The sequence below is a fragment of the Manis javanica genome, chromosome 2 (genome assembly GCF_040802235.1).
Source record: "Manis javanica isolate MJ-LG chromosome 2, MJ_LKY, whole genome shotgun sequence".
Taxonomy (NCBI): Eukaryota; Metazoa; Chordata; class Mammalia; order Pholidota; family Manidae; genus Manis; species Manis javanica.
This window is the reverse complement of record NC_133157.1, coordinates 69,453,200-69,459,426: the sequence shown is the minus strand read 5'-3', so window position 1 is coordinate 69,459,426 and position 6,227 is coordinate 69,453,200. Positions and strand designations below refer to the sequence as shown.

At 43.1% G+C, this 6,227-nt stretch overlaps 1 protein-coding gene across 1 annotated transcript in view; it reads right to left on the bottom strand.

Annotated features, from left to right (window-relative positions):
- Nucleotides 1–5,328: 5,328 nt before the first annotated feature.
- Nucleotides 5,329–6,227, bottom strand: part of C2H9orf85 (chromosome 2 C9orf85 homolog) — a 191,046-nt gene continuing 190,147 nt past the window's right edge. Inside the window, exon 4 of the transcript XR_012127754.1 lies at nucleotides 5,329–5,448. The gene's annotated coding sequence lies outside the window, so the exon portion shown is untranslated. The remainder of the gene's footprint in view (nucleotides 5,449–6,227) is intronic.

Genomic DNA, 6,227 nt, shown 5'->3' with positions numbered 1-6,227 from the left:
CTAAATGTCCATCAGTAGATGAATGGATAAAGATGATGTGGTACATATACACAATGGGATATTACTCAGCCATAAGAAAAAAATAGATCCTACCATTTGCAACAACATGAATGGAGCTAGAGGGTATTATGCTCAGTGAAATAAGCCAGGCAGAGAAAGACAAGTACCAAATGATTTCACTCATACGTGGAGTATAAGAACAAAGGAAAACTGAAGGAGCAAAACAGCAGCAGAATCACAGAACCCAAGAATGGACTAATAGTTACCAAAGGGAAAGGGACTGGGGAGGATGGGTGGGAAGGGAGGGACAAGGTCGCGGAAAAAGAAAGGGGGCATTATGATTAGCATTTAGAGTGCAGAGGTGGCACAGGAGGGCTGTGCAACACAGAGCAGACAAGTAGTGATTTTACAGCATCTTACTATGCTGATGGACAGTGACTGTGAAGGGGTATGTGGGGGGGTCTTGGTGAAGGGGGGAGCTTAGTAATCATAATGTTCTTCATGTAATTGTAGATTAATGATACCAAAATTAAAAAAATAAAGTAAAAAATGTGAGCATGGAAGACAGGTAATTATGACCTCCACAGCTAGAAAAGACTTATTTACTCTTCCATTATAACCGGCAGCTACCTGGGGAGCTATTGAGAACACAAACACAAATTATAATAATTTAAAGGTTCAGAAAGGGAAGTAAGGAAGAAGCTATGAATATTAGGGCCCATTTAGAGCAGAGGTGGCAGATTCACAAGCCTAAAGAGGCCAGGCAGGTAACAGAAACAAATAAAGCCGGTTAAGCATAAGAAAAATGGAGACAGACATGTAATGGAAAATGGTAATGGATATAATGGTTGGGAAACAATGAGTAGTGAGTACTGTAGAGAACTGGGAACTGGGGAGCAGTACTTGGTTCTGTCTCAGGGAAACTGTGCATCTTTAGTTGTCTGCTGATTGTTGCCACTGAGCAAGCTAGATCTTCCAAGGAGGAAATCTGGATTTTTACATGAGCTATTATTATATCAATAGATGGGTAAGCCAGCCTATGTTGTAATAATAAAGAGCTGTCAAATCCCCCCCCCAAAAAAAGTAGTTATGTGTATTTAAATATCACTTGTACCAGAACATAAATTCTCCTCTCCTAACCTGTGGTTGCAACTTGCAAGCCAAGGATTAAATAAGTCATCTTTTTGTGTAGCAGGAGATTCTTCCATTAGTGGATTATTAACAAAGAATTTAATAGGAATAGGACTTCCCCAGTGTTCACCAATGTATCAGGTATAAACATTACCCATTCTCTTAGAATTCTTGTGCGTGATATTCAATTAAATTTACCTGTCAGTACTACTATATAAAAAAAGTATGGGGTGTAGGAAATTTAGTTAAGGAGGATTCTATGGAAAACAATCCAAGTTTCCTTATGGTCAGAGACTCTTAAAGTTTGTTGTATCAGTGAGCCTCTGAGAATCTGAGGACACTGGGCTTCTCTGCAGATAAAGTCAATTTGCATGAGTACATCTGAAGCCCGTCCATTCCTTCCAATCGTGGATGGACTGGGATCCTAAGTTAAAAGTGTTTGCTTCAGATCTCCGGCTTAGCACTTCTGGAGTTCCCTGCAGCAGTTAGAGTGCAACGCTGACGAAACAAAGTCCATGAATTTGACCTATCTCCTAGTCAGTTAGCATTATGGGAATCCCCAGCGCATCCCTAAATGTCAGAATCCATCAAATGTGGACGGATTCAGTACTGACGAATCATCTCTTCAAGTAGGTGTCTTTGCCAACACTGGTAATAGTTTCATGTTTCACTGTGTCCAACTGGAAGTCTCGTCTTCCAACGCAACTGATCACCATCATATTAAACTGTTATAAAGAGTAACTGACTCCTTTGCTCAGAGAGGTCCTGATAATTACCTAAACAAAAGGCACTTCATCAAACACATTAAGAACATGATCTCATTTCCTCCTCACAGGGGGATGAGATTATGAAGTATTGATCCCATTTTACAGATGAGAAACTAAGGTTAAGAGTCATGACCAAAAGTCACACAGGTATTAAGTGGCAAACACACACCCTGGTGCTATGGTCTGAATGTCCGTTATCCCCCCAAATTCATAGATTGAGGTGCTAACTCCCAATGTGATGGTATTGGGAGGTAGGGCCTTTAGGAGGTGACTAGATTGGAATGAAGTCAGGAGGGTAGAGTCCCCACAGTGGAATTAGTGCCCTTATAGAAAGAGAGACAGAGCTTCTTCTCTCCACCACATGGGCATATAGCAAATAGGGGCTGTCTGCAGGCCAGAAGGAGGGCATCAAAACCCAACCACGTGGGCAACCCGATCTCAGATTTCCCAGCTTCCAGAACTGTGAGAAATAAATAGTCTACGGCATTTCATTATATCAGCCCAAGCTGACAAAGACTCCCAGGATGGCTGAGCCTGTGATTTCACCTCAATGCTTTTTTGCATTTCAACTAATACAAATGCTATACTTTGTGATCTTAGTCCCAGTGTCAACCCAAAATTAAACATGTTGATGAAAGCTCAGCTTAAACACTCTTAAATCTCCTGAAAAAATTTCAATTAAATAAGACTAGCTTTTGAAAGACAATAAAATATACTGAATTGAAAGGAGAAAAAGATGTCTTTTCACTTAATTGTTAAAATCCCCCAATCTATATCCTGCCCACATAATTCTCAACTAATAATAGTCTACTTCATTCAGTGTCAGCAGTGAATACAAAATGCTGTAATCCACATGTGTGTTATTTTGTTGCACATGCCTGCGAACTATAATTAGCAGATATCTTATTCAAACATCAAGTCAAACACTTTTGAGAGTTTTCTCCTAATTACAGAAAATTCAGGAGCAAACAGCTTGGAAAACCATTTTTGTAAAAAATAAAAAAGGCAAGAAAAACAAACCCTTTTCTATCTTCACGATTTGACTTTGAATCTATCATCACATTTGCTAATTCTTTTAAAATGATGTCTGAAATAGGTGTGATTTGAAGCAAAGAATACACCCATCATAATATAAACATCAAAGAGAAGACATCAAAGAAGATGACAGCAAGGGAGGGCCATATAAGAAGAGAACTAAAAAAGGACTCTCATTGGATTTAAAGATACTGGTGACCTTAGCAAGACTCATTTCATTATTAATGAATGTGGGAGCACAACTGCAGTGGCTTAGAAAAATGATGGCACCTCCATACGGTGGACTGTTCTGCAGTAGTTTAATGGATGGAGGTACATCTTGTCAGTATTAAGTTAGCAACATATCTATGAGAAAAGCCAGTCACCAAACAATAAAAAAAGCATGATTTCATATTTGGGATGGTAAAAATATCATGCAGGTAGATAGTCTTATTTGTATATTTGTAAATGCATGGAAGAACTGTCTGAAATGACACATCCTTGCTCCAAACACCTGATTTCAGTCCCAGCTGTGGTAGATGATTCCTCACAAGTGCAGATGCATGCTGATAATGTTCCACCAAAAGAGCATGACTGTAGTCTTTCCATACTCTGCCCTGTGCCCTCTAAGCCTTGCAAACAAGAGCCAGAAGGACAAGCAGGTGAATGCCCCTAGGAACAATACTCAACCATGGGGAGGAAGAGTTAATAGAGAACTGCCCCCCTACCCACTGCAAAATTCTTTAATGCTGGTATTTCAGTGATCTAACAACAATCATTTATTTGATCACAGTTTGCAGTATGGGCTGGGCACAAGGAGGTAGTTTTGTTTGTTCTTGCTTGGGGGTCACTCTAGTGACTACACTCATATCACAGCTCAACTGGGGCTAGAAATCCAAGACGGCTTTACTCACAGGTCTGGCACCTCAGCTGATATGGCTGGAAAACATGGGGCCTGGCTGGCCATCTCTCTCTGTCCAAATGGTCTCTCTAGTAGAATAAGGGGATCTCTTTACACGGTGGATCAGGATTTTGAGGAGCATCCATGAGGATCACCTCAATGTGCTTACCAAGCCCTCTGCTTGCATTTTCTTTGCTAAGGTCCAAGCAGCCAAAGAAGTTGCATGGCAATGTCCAGAGTCAATGTGAGAGGGGATTACCTAAAGATGTGAATACTGGGAGATATGATTCACTGAAGACTAACAATGTAGCAGTCTACCACAGATGCTCATCACCTACCAAAATTTTATCTGAACTCACAAGCTGCTCAAGATGTAGCTTTTACCTCTCTCTCTAATCCCATCTCCCCCTACTTGCCCTCCGAGTTCACCCTTTAGCTAGCATAACAATAACTAACTCACATGTCACTTAGTATGTGCCCAACGCTGTTCTGAACAATTTTCATTATCTTCATAACAACCAATCTGCAGATGAGCAAACTGAAGCATAGTTATTAAATCCTGTTGAAGAAGAGAACACTGAGGCCCCAAGAGGTTAAGTGACTTGCCCCAGGTCCCTCAGTGGGTAAATAATAAAGGTACTTCAGAGTCCACATTCCTCAACACTTATTTTATATGGCCTCTCAGGAACAAATTTCCATTTCTGTGAACATCTTGAACTGTCTCTAGCCTTCCCCTGGAATGCTCTACTTCTGTACTTCTGAGAGGAAAATGCCTTCTCACCATTCAGTATCAACATGTGAGGTGAAGACTTCTTAACTCTGCCCAGGTAGACCTAGACACTATCTTACCTACTTCCACGGGCCATCTAGAGCCACTGAAGCAATTCTTATCCGGCATTGCTTCTATTTATTTTCATACTTGTCTCACATAATGGACCATAAGAATGGAGGAAAGAAGCTTACTCAAAATACAGATTCCTAGGTCATCCTCAAGGATTTTGACACATTGAGTGAAAGGAAAGGAGCGACACACAGCAGCAATTCACCGGAGAGTTCCACTTTATTAGGGAAAGGTGCTGGGTTATATAGGAAGGGGCATGGGGTGATTGTGGTGTTACTTCTACGGGGCTGGTGGCTGTTGGCTAGGTGCTGGAATTGGGAGGGGGGCGAGAGGTGATTGGGCTTCAGGTGGCACCGGCGGGAGCCGAGGACCCCGAAGAGAAGCCGGAAGTTTGCCATCTTACTGGTGGGGGCCCTTCATTCCCCCCTTTCTCCTCTATGGGGTTGTGGACGTTGCTTTCTGTCTGGCTGCTTCCTGCTGAATGGGGGTAGAGAAGGGTGTGAGGGCTTGAGGATTGGGAGGAAAGGGTTGATAGGACTCCCCACAGTAAGGATGAGTAGATGTGGACTTCTTCAGGTTGGAAATCAATGAATGTTCCCTGTAACCATAGGTCGAGGATCTGTTGATTCCAATGGTGCCAAGAGGATATGGGTGTCAGGAGCCAGGCGTCTGCGGCCATTGTTTCCAGGAACAGTTTCCAGCAGGGAGAGGGGTCCATCTCAGCATGTGGGGAGGAGGTCACGTGAGGGTGAGGGATCTTGTGTGGCCAGAAGCTGGTAGTTCCTGAGTAAAAGCTGGTTGAAAGCTTGATTAGAGATTTTTCTGACTTGGGATTTGATGAACTTTATTATACAGGGTAAGAAGAGACAGGTGAGAAGAATGATCATTACGGGGCCTGCAATGGGCCAGAGCCAGGTTAGGAGGGGGTTTGTTAGTATTGAAGAGAATGGGTTGGAATTGGAAGCAGAGTGGAGGCTGGAGGCAAGGTCGGTGAGTTTGGTAATGTCAGTTTCTACAGTGCCAGATTCATTGATATAATAGCAGCACTCTTCCCGGAGGAAGACGCAGGTGCCGCCCTTATCAGCTGTAAGCAGATCTAAGGCCTGCCGGTTTTGAAGGGTGACCTTAGCTAGCGAAGTGACCTGTCTTTGGAGAGAGGCTAGGGAATTGGCAGTGGATGTCAGGGCGCCCTCAAGTTTGGCGTTGAGATCTTTAACTGCCCATAGAGAGTGACCCAAGGCTCCTCCCGAAAACCCTGCCCCAATGGCTGAGGTGATCAAAGAGATACCGACCATGATGGGAAGGAAAGCAGCCCTTTTTGTGTGCGAGAGCAAGGGAGGTTGGAGCTCAAGAAATTCTGCCATGCTGTAAAGTGTAAGCTGTGGGATTAGGGTGATGAGAATGCAGGGTGTATCAGAGTTGAGAGGCAATGAGTTGAAAAGACTGCCATTACACCAAAAGAAGTGTCCCGGCTGCGTAAAAGTTTTAGAGCCAGAGGTAGGGGTGTAGATAGAGAGGCAGTGAAGTGCACTGGAGGGGGGTGGAGTTGGGCCTAAACAGTGGTGGATGGTGA